The sequence below is a fragment of the Rattus rattus genome, chromosome 6, assembly GCF_011064425.1.
Source record: "Rattus rattus isolate New Zealand chromosome 6, Rrattus_CSIRO_v1, whole genome shotgun sequence".
In the NCBI taxonomy this organism is placed as follows: Eukaryota; Metazoa; Chordata; class Mammalia; order Rodentia; family Muridae; genus Rattus; species Rattus rattus.
Window position 1 is genome coordinate 44,718,721 of NC_046159.1, and position 17,366 is coordinate 44,736,086.

A 17,366-nucleotide genomic window follows, 5' to 3' on the forward strand; every position below is an offset into this window, starting at 1 on the left:
TTGTGGAAAAGGAGGTTTCAGACAAGCCATCTACAATTATTAAAGAAATTAGGACAATTAAAGAGACACGTGTGCACTTTGCACTGGCATAATCACGCAGGTATCTTCAGGACAAGACCTCACTCAACAATGGCTCCCACGTACAAAAATAAAAATTCATTTGAAGAGGGAACTGAACTTAGAATGACCCTAAGGGAGTTCCCTGCTTGAATACAACTACAAAGCAAGTTCTTTCCCAGATTTAGCTGCCAAGAAACACAGAAGCCATTTATAAGCGTTGTAGAAAGGGTTCAGATTGCATCTTGAGCTGGCAGCAGACTTTGGAGCATCCTCTTCCTACTGCTCAATTTGCATTGCAAATTCAAGGAGGAGGCTGGTCCGGGAGACTCTCTGATAGTTAAAAGAGTGTGGTAGAGTTGGATTTCCTGCAATGAAATTCTGAGATCTCAAGGCAGAAACTGTAAAGGTGTGAAAGCTAAGTCTGAGTTGGAATAGGGATCCCAGGATATTGAACATGTCAATAATGAGATATCAGCCAAAGAAACCTTCATACGCAAGCATGGAATGGAGCAAGGCTAATGAGACCAGACATGTCCTAGGCAGCAGAATCAGAAGAGCGGGGCTACCCAAGCCGATTGGAACCCAAGAGATCAGAGATTAATGTCTAGTTGGCTGGTTTTTGCTTTGGCCTGTTCTTTCCTTGAAATGTTTATTCTGTCCTGTTGTTCACTGGAAGCATGGGATTTGTACTTTGTTTACAACTCACATTTAAGAAATTGCCTTGAGTCTAGAAAGAGACTGAACTATTGAATCATGTTAGAGCTACAAGAACATGGGGATGTTTAAAGTAGGCATGAAGCATCTGACATTAAGAAATATTCAGGAGTCTGTGGTTGCTGGGAAAAGAAGCTAAGGCTTGGGTGTGAAGTGTTTCCCTGAGGCTAATGTGTACAAACACTTGGTATGAAGCCAGTGATGTTTTGGAACTTGTAGGAACTTTGAAAACTGAGGTCTACTTGGAGAACGTAAGAAACTGAGTGTAGAGGTTTATAAACCACTCCAGTTCCACTTCGGTCTTTCTGCTTTTTAATTGAGGAGTGACATAACCAGCTTGTTTCCTTTCCTGCTGCCAGAGGCATGAGTTTGCCTGGATGCTATACCTTTCCTGCCATGATGAAGCTTATCTCCTGAAGCTGTGAGCCACAATGAACTTGTCCTTTGTTAAGATATTTTTTTGTCAGGTACTTAATCACAGTGATGAGAAAGAACACAAACACATACAGTAACTCTGAATAACATCCAAAGGATTAGTTTTAATCTCTTTATGAGGAAACCCCAATGACAAGAAACCCCTTTTTCCTCCCCCAAAAGCCCCACCTCCTATGGGGTTCAACTCCTACAGAGTCCACCACCTCCCTTGAGCGACAGTACTGGCTAGTTCTGTACACAAGCTGGAGTTATCACAGACAAAGGAGCCTCAGTTGTGGAAATGCCTTCATGAGGTTCACCTGTAAGGCATTTTCTCAATTAGTGATCAAGAGGGGAGGACCCTGCCCATTGTGCATGGTGACATCCCTGGGCTAGTGGTCCTGGTTGTCTGAGAAAGCAAGCTGAGCAAGCCAGGGGAAACAAGCCAATAAGTCACATCCCTCCATGGCCTCTGAATCAGCTTCTCCTTCCTGACCTGCGTGAGTTCCAGTCCTGACTTCTTTGGTGATGAACAGCAATGTGGAAGTGTGAGCTGAATAAACCCTTTCCTCCCCAACTTGCTTCTTGGTCATGATGTTTGTGCAGGAATAGAAACCCTGACTAAGACAGTGTCTAAGCCTTAGGTAAACAGATCTTCAAGTACATTGAAATGTACACTTCACCATTATCATCTTAACCTTACCTTTCCTAGATAATACACAATTTTTAGGAGATATAGATCAAGATTGACATTGAATTTCCCACCAGAGAAATCAGAATTATAAAATAACTATTTCTTACGACTTAATAGTTCCGCCAAACCTAATCAACAAGAAAACTATCACTTAATGAAGTTGAAAATGATATTAGAAGTTTTGTCTTATTCAATAATTAAATTATTTCTTTAAGTAAAATAATGTTGTAACTATTTGTATTTCTTATTGAACTTATAAAGCCCAGAGAAATATTGGTATCCTTCACTTCAGGTTGTTTAAGAGTCATGAAATTAACCCCCCTTATTATACGATTAAATAAGTATTTTTCTGCTGATATGGTATAAGGGCTCTGAATAAAGAGAATTAGGGAACATTTGAGACTGAGGATGTCAATTGCTCAGGAATTGGATATGAGATGGGTTAGATGCCACAGGTCTATGATGTGAACCTTGATTGTTAAGAGCAAAGCACACTTAACTATATATTCACTTAATTTTCTAATTGGGATTAATAAAGCCTTAATAAGTTACTTAGAGATGAAATCAGTGGCCCGCAGAAATAATTTCAGAATAGAGAAGATCACTTTATTACTACTCAGGGGCATCTTTTTAGTAAGTTTACAAGGTATAAAGACTTTATTCCTGCATACAAGAACTCCTAAGAGTAAGGCTACATAGAGAGGGCTTGCAGGATTCTACACCCAATAGGATCCCAGAGCTAAGAACACATTCCTCAATCCTTAACCCAGAAACTATCTCCGAATGATCACCACCTGTAAATAGAAATTTAATTATATATGAGGAAATATTACTGAGCAAATCAACTACTCTTAAAGGTAGGCTCCATGCCCAGCAGGAGATGCCCAACAGTAAATAAACTCAATGACATATTTGAAGGCTCCCTGCTTTATAGATATGTACTATTGCAATCCCATAGGAAGAACAGTACCAACCAACCAGATTCTCCAGAGCTCCAGGGACTAAAACACCAACCAATGAGTACATGTGGAGGATCTCTGGCTCCAGCCACATATGTAGCAGAGGATGGCATTGTCTGACATCAATAGGAGGAGAAGCCCTTGATCTTGTGAAGGCTCGTTTCCCGGTGTAGAGGAATAGCGGGTATTGAGGTGGGAGTGGGTGGGTAGTAGTGGGAGCCTTTTCATAGAATCAGGGAGAGGGGACACTGGAGGGGGGAGCAAATAGCATTTGAAATATAAATACATAAAATGTACAATAAAATATTAAAAAAGAAAGAAAAAAGACTTTATTTTCAAACCCAAAATATCAAAAATATGTTTATTGGAATCACAGTATATACTTTTTAACTTTCTGGGAGTTTTTTTTTTCCCTTCCTCAGAGTCATAGCAAAAGACTAACAGTAGAAGACTACAAAAAGTGAAGTCAGAGTAAATATCTATTTTATTCCATGGGTTTCCCATAGTACATGCCTAACCCTTACCTAGTGGATCCATAGGAGACACCTGTATTCATACACATGTGACCTAAACCACAGGGATTACATATGTCTCAGACAAGTAATTCTCATTTCTCAGGCAATTGCTTCTGTCTTTGGGATAAGTATGTGAATCAAAACATGGCCCTTCCTCTCAGATAAACACACAGTGACAAATGGGTTGGTGTTCAGGTACTCCTGACTTTGTAAATGGAAGGAGCATGGCTATGGTAGACACAAATCACACCATGGAGATGCAAAAATGGGATGCAGAGACTGACAGCATCCAGGAGGATTCAATATGCTAAGCCCTAGTCACTTCTGTTCATTCTGAAAGCTGTTCTGTATCAAGTAATTCTGATACCAGGAATCTTCATCTGTGCTGGATTCCACCTTTTCTATTGTATTTTAATTGAAATAATCTTGACCAAAGAAGGATGAAAATTCATGAAAAATATCATGATGGCAAGAATAAAAGGAAAAATTTAATATAAGGCCTTTATGGAATAAGAAAATGAATAGATAGACTCCAAACAGGGACCATTGGAAGAAAGGGCTTATTGCTTCTAATTAAAGAGAAAAAATATTACGAGTATCAAGCAAGAAGTGTGATGTTGAATCCACTAAAAACAAAGCTATGTTAAAAGAATAGTTATGAAACATAATTAACTGACTAATTAAGATGAATAGTTGGTTAGGTTTTTCCTAACCACACGGAAAAATTTCTTCTACTAATATTTTCTAAACATTTTGTGTTTAACTGTTGTACATGAGCTGTTACTCAGTGAATATAAAGAAATGCTCTTCTACTGTTTTCGGGTCTGAGTCCTAGCACCTACATGGCGGTTCAAAATGATCTGTAAACTATAGTTCCAGGGGATCCAATGCACTCTTCTGGCTTTCTCAGGCACAGTTCATGCATATGGTTTGCTTACACACATGTAGGAAAAACACCCATACCTAAAATAAAATAAAATAAAATAAAGTCAATGGGTCTATGGAAACAGTATAAATCATGAAAGATACAACAGAAATCTGAGAAATACAGGCCAGATTGTGTGAAGTCATTGTACTACATTAAATTGAAAAGCATCCAAAAGGCCTCTTGAGCTGTTTCCTCCTTTACCCTATTTAGAAGCACTGTACTTACTATGGCCAAATAATTTTATTTCCATTTGTATCCTATACCATATAAAAGAATAAAACAAGGTGTTAAAATGTAATTCTCCTCATGTACATACTTTATAATATTGCTATATTATTTTTTATTTTGTGGGGAAAATGAAAAAAAGGGCAAATGATAAGAACTGACTCCAACTTACAGGTTCCTTTGTGAGAGGAAAATTCTTCTGGATTTGATTCAGCATTTAAGGTTTTGTGATATACTTATCAAAGGATGTCAAACTATCTTCATAGGCATTAGTGGATGCAATTCTCAGAGCAGCAGACACGGTCAGGGGAAGCTGGAAACTGAGTTATGTTACAAATCGAAAAGAAAAGTGAAGGTGTAAAGATAATGATCAATACAGGTGCCACTGTTTTCAGTAAGATCTGTCAGACATTTGGAAGTAGAATTTCTGGGCTGAAACATTGTCTTGGATTAGGCTTGTGTTGTTCTATGGGCTGCTAGGACAGCAGTACTCTCAGAAATATTCTTCCCAGGGTAAATTCTAAAGAGCACTAATAGAAATGGATATACTTGACAACTGTCAACAATGCATTACAGCATTCCATATTATAGCTACGGTAGTCACATATGTGTATGTACAATGATTTATAAGTAACCTCTGGGGTTTCCAACTCTGCCCAGTGCTGGGGTTTTTCCACAGCCCTTGGACACACAACCTGCTTGCAGAGAGCTGGTCTGCCAGGAGTGCTCTCCCTTCTAAGACTGCAGCCCACAGGTGGGACCCCACTTTCTCTCCATTGACTGTCCAAGGAGAGACCTATCAGGAACGCACAGGATGCAGGAGCTAGAGAGTGACCTAGGACAGGATGCTTCCTGTATCCATCTGCACCTAGAATTGGGACTGTCCCACACCCCTCAGACACAAAACATGCCCACAGAGAACTGGTATGCCGAGAGCACTCTCACTCCTAACATCACAGGCTCACATGCCCACAGGAGGGACAAACTCCAGTCAGACTGCAAAACCAACTAACATCAGAGACAACCAGATGGTGAGAGGTAAGTACAAGAACCTAAGCAACAGAAACCAAGGCCACTTAGCATTATCAGAACCCAGTTCTCCCTCCACAGAAAATACTGGATATCTCAGCAAACTGGAAAAACAAAATTTGGATTTAAAAATCACATTTCGTGATGATAGAAGACTTTAAGAAGGACATAAATAACTCCCTTAAAGAAATACAGGACAACACAGGTAAACAAGTAGAAGCCCTTAAAGAGGATACACAAAAATCCCTTAAAGAGTTACAGAAAACACAATAAACAAGGGAAGGAATTGAACAAAATCATCCAGGATCTAAAAGTGGAAATAGAAACAATAAAGAAATCATAAAGGGAGACAACCCTGGAAATAGAAAAGCTAGATAAGAGATCAGGAGTCATAGACACAAGGATCAGCAACAGAATACAAGAGATAGAAGAGAGAATCTCGGGGGCAGAAGATACCATAGAAAACATTGACACAATAGTCAAAGAAAATGCAAAATGCAAAAAGCTTCTAATCCAAAACATCCAGGAAATTCAGGACATAATGAGAAGACCAAACCTAAGACAACAGGTATAGAAGAAAATGAAGTTTCTCAACTAAAAGGGTCAGTAAATATCTTCAACAAAATTATAGAAGAAAACTTCCTTAACCTAAAGAAAGATGCCTATGAACATACAAGAAGCCTACAGAACTCCAAATAGATTGGACCAGAAAAGAAACTCCTCGGTGTCACCTAACAGTCAAAACACCAAATGCACAAAATAAAGAAAGGATATTAAAAGCAGTAAGGGAAAATGGTCAAGTAACATATAAAGGCAGACCTATGAGAATTACGCCAGACTTCTCAATAGAGACTGTGAAAGCTTGAAGATCCAGGAGAGATGTCACATAGACCATAAGAGAACACAAATGCCAGTCAGGCTACTATATCCAGCAAAACTCTCTAATACCATAGATGGAGAAAACAAGATATTGTCTGACAAAATCAAATTTACACAATATCTTTCCACAAATCCAGCCCTACAAAGGATAATAGATGGAAAACTCCAGCACAAGGAGGGAAAATACACCCTAGAAAAAAGCAAGAATCTTTCAACAAACCAAAAAGAAGATAGCTACACAAGCATCATTCCACCTCTAACAACAAAAATAACAGGAAACAATCACTATTCCTTAATATCTGTTAACGTCAATGGACTCAATTCCCCAATAAATAGACATAGACTAACAGACTGGATACATAAACAGGACCTAACATTTTGATGAATACAGGAAATGCACCTCAGTGACAAAAACAGATGCTACCTAAGAGTAAAAGGCTGGGAAAAATTATTCTAAGCAAATGGTCCCAAAAATTAAGCTGAAGTAGCCATTCTAATATTAAATAAAATCGACTTTGAACCAACAGTTATAAAGAAAAGATAAGGAAGAACAGTTCATTCTCATAAAAGGAAAAATCTACCAAGATGAATTCTCAATTCTGAACATCTATGCTCCAAAGGCAAGGACAGCCACATTCATAAAAGAAACTTTAATAAGGCTCAAAGCATACATTGCACCACACACAATAATAGTAGGAGACTTCAACCCCCCATTCTCATCAATGGACAGATCGTGGAAAAACAAAAACTAAATAGAGACGCAATGAAACTAACAGAAGTTATGAACCAAATGGATTTAACAGATATCTATAGAACATTTCACCATAAAAAATATACTTTCTTCTCAACACCTCATGGTACCTTCTCAATAAGTGGCCAAATAATTGGTCATAAAGCAGGCCTCAGTAGATATAAGAATATTGAAATAATCCCATGCATGCTATCAGATCAACATTGACTAAGGCTGTTCTTCAATAACAACAATAACAACAGAAAGCCCACATACACATGGAAGCTGAATAACACCCTACTCAATGAAAGTTGGTCAAGAAAGAAATACAGAAAGAAGTTTAAAACTTTTTAGAATTTAATAAAAATGAAGGCACAGCATACCCAAATTTATAGGATAGGATGAAAGCAGTGCTAAGAGGAAAACTCATAGCTCTGAGTGCCTCCAAAATGGAACTGGAGAGAGTATACACTAACAGATTAAAAGCATACCTGAACGCTCTAGAATAAAAAGAAGCAAATTCACACAAGAGGAATAGAAAATAGGAAATAAACAAACACAGAGGTGAAATCAACTAAGTAGGAAAAGAAACTATAAAAAGAATGAACAAAATGATGAGTTGGTTCTTTGAGTAAATCAACAATATAAATAAACCCTTAGCCAGAGTAACCAGAGGGCACAGAGACAGGATCCAAATTAAAAATCTCAGAAGTGAAAAGGAAGACATAACAACAGAAAGATAGGACATTCAAAAATTATGAGATCCTACTACAAAAGCCTATATTCAACAAAACCGGAAAATCTGGATGAAATGGACAATTTTCTAGACAGGTATCCCAGGTACCAAAGTGAAATCAGGATCAGATAAACCATCTAAACAGTCCCATAATCACTTAAGAAATACAAGCAGTCATTAAAAGTCTCCCAAACAAGAGGAACAGATGGGTTTAGTGCAGAATTCTATCAAACCTTCATAGAAGACTTCATACCAATACTGTTCAAACTATTCCTCAAAATAGAAACAGAGGAAACACTACCCAATTTGTTCTTTGAAGCCACTATTAAACTTAGACCTAAACCACACAAAGACCTTACAAAGAAAAAGAACTTCAGACCAATTTCCCTTATGAAAAATCGATGCAAAAATACTCAATAAAATTCTCACAAACTGAATCATAGAACACATCAAAATGATGCATCCCAGGGATGCAAGGATGGTTCAATATAGGGAAATCCATCAACACAATCAACTATATTAAAAAAAAAAACTCAGTGGAAAAAACACACGTGATCATTTCATTAGATGCTGACAAAGCATTTGACAAAATTCAATAGCCCTTCATGATAAAAAAATTTCTGAAAGATCAGAAATTCAAAGCCCATACCTAACAATAGTAAAAACAATGTACAGCAAACCAGTAGCCAACATCTAAATAACTGGAGAGAAACATGAAGCTATCCCCCTAAAATCAGGGACTAGAAAAAGCTGCCCACCCTCTTCCTACCTATTCAATATAGTACTCATGGTCCTAGCCAGAGCAATCAGACAACAAAAAGAGGTCAAAGGATACAAATTGGAAAGGAAGAAGTCAAAATATCACTATTTGCAGATGATATGATAGTATACTTAAGTGACTCCAAAATTCCATCAGAGAATTCCTACAGCTGATGTACAACTTCAGCAAAGTGCCCAAATAAAATATTAACTCAAACCAATCAGCAACATTCCTCTACTCAAAGGATAAACAGACTAAGAAAGAAATTAGGGAAATTACACCCTTCCCAATAGCCACAAATAATATAAAACACCTTGGTGTAACTCAACCCAAACAAGTGAAAGATCTGTATGACAAGAACTTCAAGTCTCTGAAGAAAGAAATCAAGGAAGATCTCGGAAGATGGAAAAATATACCATGCTCATGGATTGGCAGGATTAATATATTTTAAAAAAAAGATGTCTTGCCAAAAGCAATCTACAGATTCAATGCAATCCCTATCAAAATCCCAACTCAATTCTTCATAGAATTAGAAAGCGCAATTTGCAAATTCACTTGGAAAAGCGAAAAAGGCCAGACATCAAAAACTATTCTCAACAATAGAAGAAGTTCTGGAGAAAGCACCATCCCTGCTTCAAGCTGTATTACAGAGCAATAGTGATAAAAATTGCATGATACTAGTTCAGAGACAAGCAGGTAGATCAACAGAATAGAATTGAAGACCCAAAAATGAACCCATTTACCTATGGACACTTGATGTTTGACAAAGGAGCTAAAATCATCTAATGGAAAAAAGACAGCCTTTCAACAAATGGTGATGGTTCAACTGGAGGCCAGCATGTAGAAGAATGCAAATTGACAAATTCTTATCTCCTTGTACAAAGCTCAAGTCCAAGTGGACCAAAGACCTCCACATAAAACCAGATACACTGACACTAATAGAAGAGAAAGTGTGGAAGAGCCCGAACACATCTGCACAGGGGAAATTTTTCTGAACAGAACACCATTCGCTTGTACTCTAAGATCAAGAATCGACAACTTGGACCTCATAAAATTGCAAAGCTTCCTTAAGTCAAAGGACACTGTCAATATGACAAATGAGAACCAGGAGATTGGGAAAAGATCTTTACCAATCCTACATCTAACAGAGGGCTAATATATAATATATACAAAGAACTCAAGAAATTAGACTCCAGAGAATCAAATCTTCCTATTAAAAATGGGGTACAGAGCTGAACAGAATTCTCAACTAAGGAATATTGAATGGCTGAAAAGCACCTAAAGAAATATTCAACATCTGTAGTCATCAGGGAAATGCAAATCAAAACAACCCTGGGATACCACCTGATACCAATCAGAATGGCTAAGAAAAAGAACTTAGGTGACAGCAGATGGTGGTGAGAAGGTGGATAAATAGGAACAGTCCTCCATTGTTGGTGGGATTGCAAGCTGGTACAACCTCTCTGGGAAATCAGTCTGGTGGTTCCTCAGAAAATTGGACATATTACCTGAGGACTTAGCTATACTACTCCTGGGCTAGGCATACACCCAGAAGATGTTCCAACATATAACAAGGACACATGCTCCACTATGTTCATAGCATCCTTATTTATAATAGCCAGAAGCAAGAAAGAACCCAGATGTCCTTCAACTGAGAAATGGATACAGAAATTGTGGTACATTTATACAATGGAGAATTTAAGCTATTAATAACAATGACTACAAGAAATTCTTAGGCAAATAAATAGAACTAGAAAATATCCTGAGTAAGGTAACCCAATCACATAGTATGCACTCACTGATAAGTGGATATTAGCCAAAAAGCTTGAAATACCTAAGAAATAATTCACAGATCATATGAAGCTCAAGAAGAAGGAAGAACAAAATGTGGATGCTTCATTTCTTCTTAGATGAGATAACAAAATATTCATAGAAAGGCATACAGGGACAGAGAGTGGAGCAGGAACTGAAGAAAAGGTCATTCAGAGACTGCCCCACCTGGGGATCCATCCTATATGCAGCCACCAAACCCAGTCACTATTGATGATGTCAAAAAGTGTTTGCTTACAGGATCTTATATGAGTGTCTCCCAAGTGGCTCTGCCAGAGTTCTATTTGTATCAATGAGGATGGTTGCAGCTAACCACTGGACCGAATAAGAAGGCTCCAATGGAGGAGTTAGAGAATAGACTAAAGTAGCTAACGGGTTTTACAACATCATAGGAAGAGCAACAATACCAACTAAGCAGATCCCACCAGAGCTCACAGGAGCTATACCACCAACCAATGAGTACACATCGAAGCCCTTGGCTCTATGAATTTTTGTTTCCCCAATATAGAGTAATGCCAAGGTGTTGAGGTTGGAGTGCGTGGGTAGGAATGGGAACATCCTCCTAGAAGGGGCAAGGGATGTAAGAGAGGGGATAGCAGTTGAAATGTAAATACATAAAATATCTAAGAAAAATCAAATTAGAAAAAGGAAGTACCCTTTGTCAGAACTTGTCAAAGTCCTGTTTAATATTTTATTCTACATGGAGGGACCCATGACTCCAGCCACATATGTAGCAGAGGACAGCATTGTCTAGCATCAATAGGAGGAAAAACATTTGGTTCTATGAAGGTTTGTTTCCCCAGTATAGGGTAATGCCAAGGTGTTGAGGTTGGAGTGGGTGGGTAGGAATGGGAACATCCTAGAAGGGGTAAGGGATGCAAGACGGGGGAAAGGGGATAACAGTTGAAATGTAAATACATAAAATATCCAAGAAAAATCAAATTTTAAAAAAGTACCCTTTGTAAGAACTTGTCAAACTCTTGTTTAATATTTTATTCTAAGGAATAATTTCACTTGGGCACTATTGTTTGCTTATTATTTAATGTAAGAGAAAAATAGAGACTGCTGTATACTTCCATTAAATGGAACTTATGATGAAACTGAGACTTTTGTTATGTTGTGAGCTATGTGAAACAATTTCAAGCTGGCTAAACCATCATGTGGAAACCTTCAAGTGAAAGTGTACACCAGAAATGTCCTGCCATTACCATTCTTTACAATGTATTGGGAGCTGATATAGAATTTAAGCTTATATTTCATCTAGTCTCTGTCTCTGTCTCTGTCTCTGTCTCTGTCTCTGTCTCTGTCTCTGTCTCTGTCTCTCTCTGTGTGTCTGTGTGTGTGTGTGTGTGTGTGTGTGTGTGTGTGTGTGTGTGTGTGTGTGTTCAGAAGACAGCTTGCAGGTGTTAGCTCCCTTGTAATGTGTACTTTGAAAATTTAGCCAGGTCATCGGGATTGGCCACAGCAACTTTATTCATAAGTGCTGACACCTTAAGTTTATTTACTTATTTAGTACTTAAATTTTTATATAATTTATTTTGATCATATTTTTTCTCTCCTTCTCAACCTCCTTCTAAAATCCTCCCACCTGCTTACCTTCCCTACCCCATGCTCACTCAAGAAAAAGTAATAAACAAAAATGAAAGCCTAAACATTGATATTGCAGAACATGAAACCATCTTTTGTGGAAGGCAAACAAAACATTATAAGTTTGTGGCTTCTTTATTCAGATACTTAGTTCTTAGTTTTCTTGAAGGCTTGAGTTCTCAGCCATAGGATTTGCATTAAATATATCCTAAAATTCACTCGTGAAACATGCTTGAACCTGATTTTTCAAAACACTTTGATTCATAAATGATGAATTTGTGTATTTTAACCTAATGCTTCTTCATTTAAATATCTTAATATATTGTTTATTAAGGAGAGTTACAGAAACATATTGAGCAAATAACTGCAAACTGAAAGACTTTTATGAGCCAGGATTCTTCCAATCTAGAGCTTTTCCTCCATTTTCCAAATCTCTTCCTTCTCCACAGTTGATGGAATTTTCTTTGTTTTTCCCCCAGCAGAGGGTGCAAAATATTAAACCTCGGAAGCACCACAGAAATGGGTAACCTTGAAAACCCTGAGCAATGGAGGCCAAAATAATTCTTAACTGCTTGAGGCATTGAACTTGATCATGAAGAAGGGGAATGACAGAGCTTTGAGAGATGGGCGTGGTTCTCAGAAATCATGAGAAACTAGTTTCCCTAGAAACACTTGCAAAAACAGTGCAATGTACTCATGAAAACACTATTAATTAAAAATAATTAATAATAAAAATTAAGTAACATTTATTAACTATATACAATTATGACAAAATTAAATAATAATTAAATCAGTGTAAGTAAATACCTTACACAAAATGTGCAGAGTACAGCAACATTTCAATACACACAAATAAAGAATTTGTATTTAGGTACAGAAAAGAGACAATTCAACTTGCATTAACTCAGGAAATCTTCAAATATGATTCATTATAAAACCCTCTTTAGCTATTTTGGTTATAAAGCAAAAGCATCCTAGATATATAATAGGTAGGTGAAAGTCTCCTCATATGGTGGGTGAAACATTAGTCACAATTCATTCCTGCCTAAAGCTATGCTTTCTGCCTGAAGATTTTTTCAGTTTTCTTCAGAGAACCAATATGTATTCTTAGCAATACCCTTGAGTTTGGTCTTCAGCACTTTGCTTTCTTCTTTCTGTCTTTTGTTTTCTTCCTCCACACCCACAGCTAGATGCTAATATCATGACAGCAGCACAAGCTTCAGATGTGTTTATGTAGGAAGATTTGCTCCTTGGGACCTCGGCCATCACAGTAAGAAATAACTATCCTGAGTAATTGCTGTATCATCAGCCAGATTCTCAGAGTCAACACGGTAGTGCAGACCGAGCCAAATTCAACAAGGAGCTATGCCCAGTCAGAACCACACTTGAAGCTTTGCTCTCTAACTAAACACAGCTAGATCAACTCAGCCACGAATATGTGAGTATGAATAAATGACTTTTTTAAAGCCACGGTTTCTAGGAATATTTTTCTAGACCAATAATATTGCATTTATAGTTTAAAAATACAGTAGAATCTTCCACCCCTCTGTACTATTCATTCTGTAATTGAATATAATTAGTTAATATTATTCATCTTTCACTGATTTCACACAAAAAAACAAATGTTGGCCCAGAATCTATGATCAAAGCCGTAAGGATACAAAGTGAATAACACAATATTTCTTGTATTGGGAAGGACTTCTGAAATGAGATACATAGACTAGTAAATGCCGCTGCTAAAGACAGCTCCATCTGACCGAGAGTTACTGCGTGTTGGGGAGAACTATTTCTCAGCCATTCAACTCTGTGCAAGTTCATGGGAGTCAAAGGGAAGTGTGAATTTCATCACCCTCCCTAGTTTGAGATATCAAGATACACAGTTGAGAAGGGTGAATTCTTTTTACACTTAAATTAAATTTATGGCGCAGACGTTTCCAATTCAGCTTAAGAAGGAAAAGTTCATAGAGTTGAACAAGAATGAACTATGTACCTCTTCATGCCTCAGATGCCTGCCCTGGGATTTTACTAAAGGCAGTGATTAATGAAGCCAGATATGTCTTCTTACTGATTCTTACAGTATCAGAAGGGTTAAACCAGTACAAAATAAAATATTCTACAGATGTGATTGTATAAACCACATATGAACTCCATAACTTTATCAAGGGTGACAATTAAAGCATGAACAGCAACATGAATTTAAGGCCACATGGAGTGAGTCCTTCTGAGAAGCCCAGAACCTGTTAGAGAGGCAGGAGGAGGCATTCTGACGGGTTTAAAAAAATGACAGAGATGAGTCTGGAGAGGCAGCTCGGCAGTTAATAGTGCCTGCTATTCTTTCCCAGGGCTGGAGTTCTTCCCTCACAACCACCGGAAACTGCAGCTTCATGTGATCTCAAGACCTTTATGGCTTTTGCCAGGCACTCAGCTACAGATGTGGCCATAGACACGTAAAACACATATATAAGTAAATATAAAACCAATCTTGCAAAAGAGAGAGAAGAGTGAAGTTATAGATGTTTAGGAAGGAAGAGCTAGCTAGGAACAGAGGGTGTTAAAAAGTTCAACTTCAGTTGTGGTGCATTTTTAGCATTCTTTAATTTTCTTTTATTTATTTATTTATTTATTAATTTTTACAAAATTCATGTGAATGAGATAATTCAGAAAAGCAATGGCTCTTTGGAAAAGTTTAAAAGCTAGAAAATTGTATAAAATACCAATTAAAAATATCTCACAGAACCTTGACATCGTCCTCTAAACCTTCCTACCTCAGGTGTCCTTCTGGATGGTAGTTTGGAATATGACAGGGAAAACAAAAACACAAAAACAAAAACAAAACAGGGGGAAGTGTGTGGGACTGAATCTCGTTTGCATTGGAAATGAAACAGTAAATGATCTTTAGAAGCCTGAAAGCTAAGGTCAGCCTCAACACTGGCAGTACCGAATGCTGGCTCCTCATTGCTGAGATCTATTACGAGCTAATGCCATAGATACATGGAATTAGTGCTAAAGACTCTCCCAGGATGAGGTTATCTGAAGTTCTGTACTTTCCTGATGATGCCGATCCTATCTCTCCTCAGATCAACATTTTAGGAGCACAGATCTTAAAGAAATGAAGGAATGACAAACCTAATTTATCCTGTTCTCTTCTATTGCATACCCATGGGAAACAGGCATGGGATTGAATCCAATACTTCTGAGCCAAGTATCCTATTTTCTTTTGAGAGGATCTACAGAATACCAGAACTGTATGTTTTTAAAACTGGTCTTTGTATAACCCTGTGATGAAGGGTGAACATACATCATACTGAGACTCTTATTTGACCACTGAACTCTTGTGAAGGTCTGAAGAACTTAATTAAACAGAAGGACCCCGGGGGGTTGGAAGTTATCATCTGTACTTTGGGATGTTCAATATGTCATGGAACTTATATTGAATATATGATGATCCATTTCAGAGAAGCCAAAACCAGTGAAACCCTGGGGCAAATTTAAGCCTTCCCATAAAGAGGTCAAGTCTCCACTGAGTCAACCATTTTGGGGAATGGGACTTCATTTCAAGATGGAATTTTGACTAATAACTGATAGAAAAGTTTACTCAAAACCTTAAATGAGCAACTACCATCTCAGGAAGGTATTGCCTTTATTTAGGGTTAATATTGCTGTGTTGAAGTTCCATGACCAAAAGCAACTTTCACTTCTACATAATAGTTCATCATCAAAAGCTGTAAGTACAGGAACTCATGCAAGGCAGGAACATGGAAGCAGGAGTGGACGTAGAGGCTGTGGAGAGGTTCTTCTTCTGGCTTGTTCCTCATAGCTCGCACAGCTTTCTTTCTTATAGAAAGAACCCAGGACCACCAGCCCAGGGATGAAACAGCACACATTGGGCTGCTCCTTCCCCTGTACATCGCTGCCTAAGAAAATGCCTTAGAGTTGGATCTCATAGAGGTATTTCCTCAAATTGAAGATCTCTCCTCCCTGATGACTGTCGCTTGTAAGAAGTTGACACAAACCTAGTCATCACAGGAACTAAGCATCCTCATATCGGAATCAAAAGCCTTAGTTTCCACTAATGCCCAGAATCCTCCCCATCACATCCCATGCCACCTCAAATCAGGGATGATTAGTAAACAGATTTGCTTGGCTTCTGTCTATTAATTTTCTCCCATGGTGTATAGAAGAAGAAAAGAAAAAGAAAAGGATTATTCTGTAGCTTCTGATGGAAGCAGGTTCAGGGGCTTTAGAACCTTTCCCGTGGATATCACAATTCACATAATTCTGGTGCAGTTCACTCCATGACTTATTTGAGACACAGAGTACTGACACAAGACTATTGTTACTCACAGCATCATCTCTCTTTGCCAGAAGAAAAATGGTTCAATTAGAGAAAGAATCTAGGATAGACTGATGGTAGTCTTTGTGTATCTTTCACTCAAGCCTCTGTAGGAGCTGTTGAAGGGCAGTCTCTGTCAGAATCAAGGCTTAGAGAATGTAAACCTGGAAGAGCTAGGAGTCACCAGGAGAAAGCAGGTAGCTGTTACTGAATTCAGGACAAAGGAAGAAAAGAGGTTTCACATATTGATGAGAAGATTTGAGGCTCTGAATATAGTGTTTGAAATTAATGTCAACTCTAGGTATTACATTTCTACGACAAATAGGTTTTTCTTTGTGTTTGGTTATGTGTTATTTGATATCCAAGGCTCTGTAACCTGGAGTACTAATGAGAGGATCCAGAATATAGAGTTGGACTTGTACTTCATTTAGAATGTAGCCGCAAGTTTTTAGAACTGAAGATGTGGAGTGGAGTATGAGAGAAGTGACAGGCTGTGAAATGAATTGGCTATAAGTTGATGGCAGTTTACTTTAAAAAAAATAAAAGAGGAAGACAGAGTGGCATATGAGTGGATAATAAGAAAGTTAAATGGGCAAATAAAAGAATTTTCTCTGGACATAAATTGGATATTGATTAAAATACATAGATGTCTTCTGATTCATTTTTTTTATAGCATTGCTATGCAGATAGGTCAAGAATGGTCAGGAGGGAACTACATCACATGACTAGAAATGTACAGTTTGTAGTACATATCTATGAAATATTTTTTAATTGCATGATTTTCTGCATAGAGGATCAATCCGATTTAATGCTGATTCAGAAAGACAGTAGTGCTTTCCAAATATCTAATCTACCAATCATTGCAAAGGATGCAGGGGTTAAAGGCTTGCACAGTCTTATTTAGCAAGCAGATAAGGGAGAAATAAGGAAAAAGAGACGCAGTTTTCCTCCTCCCCTGGTTTTAATATCTAGA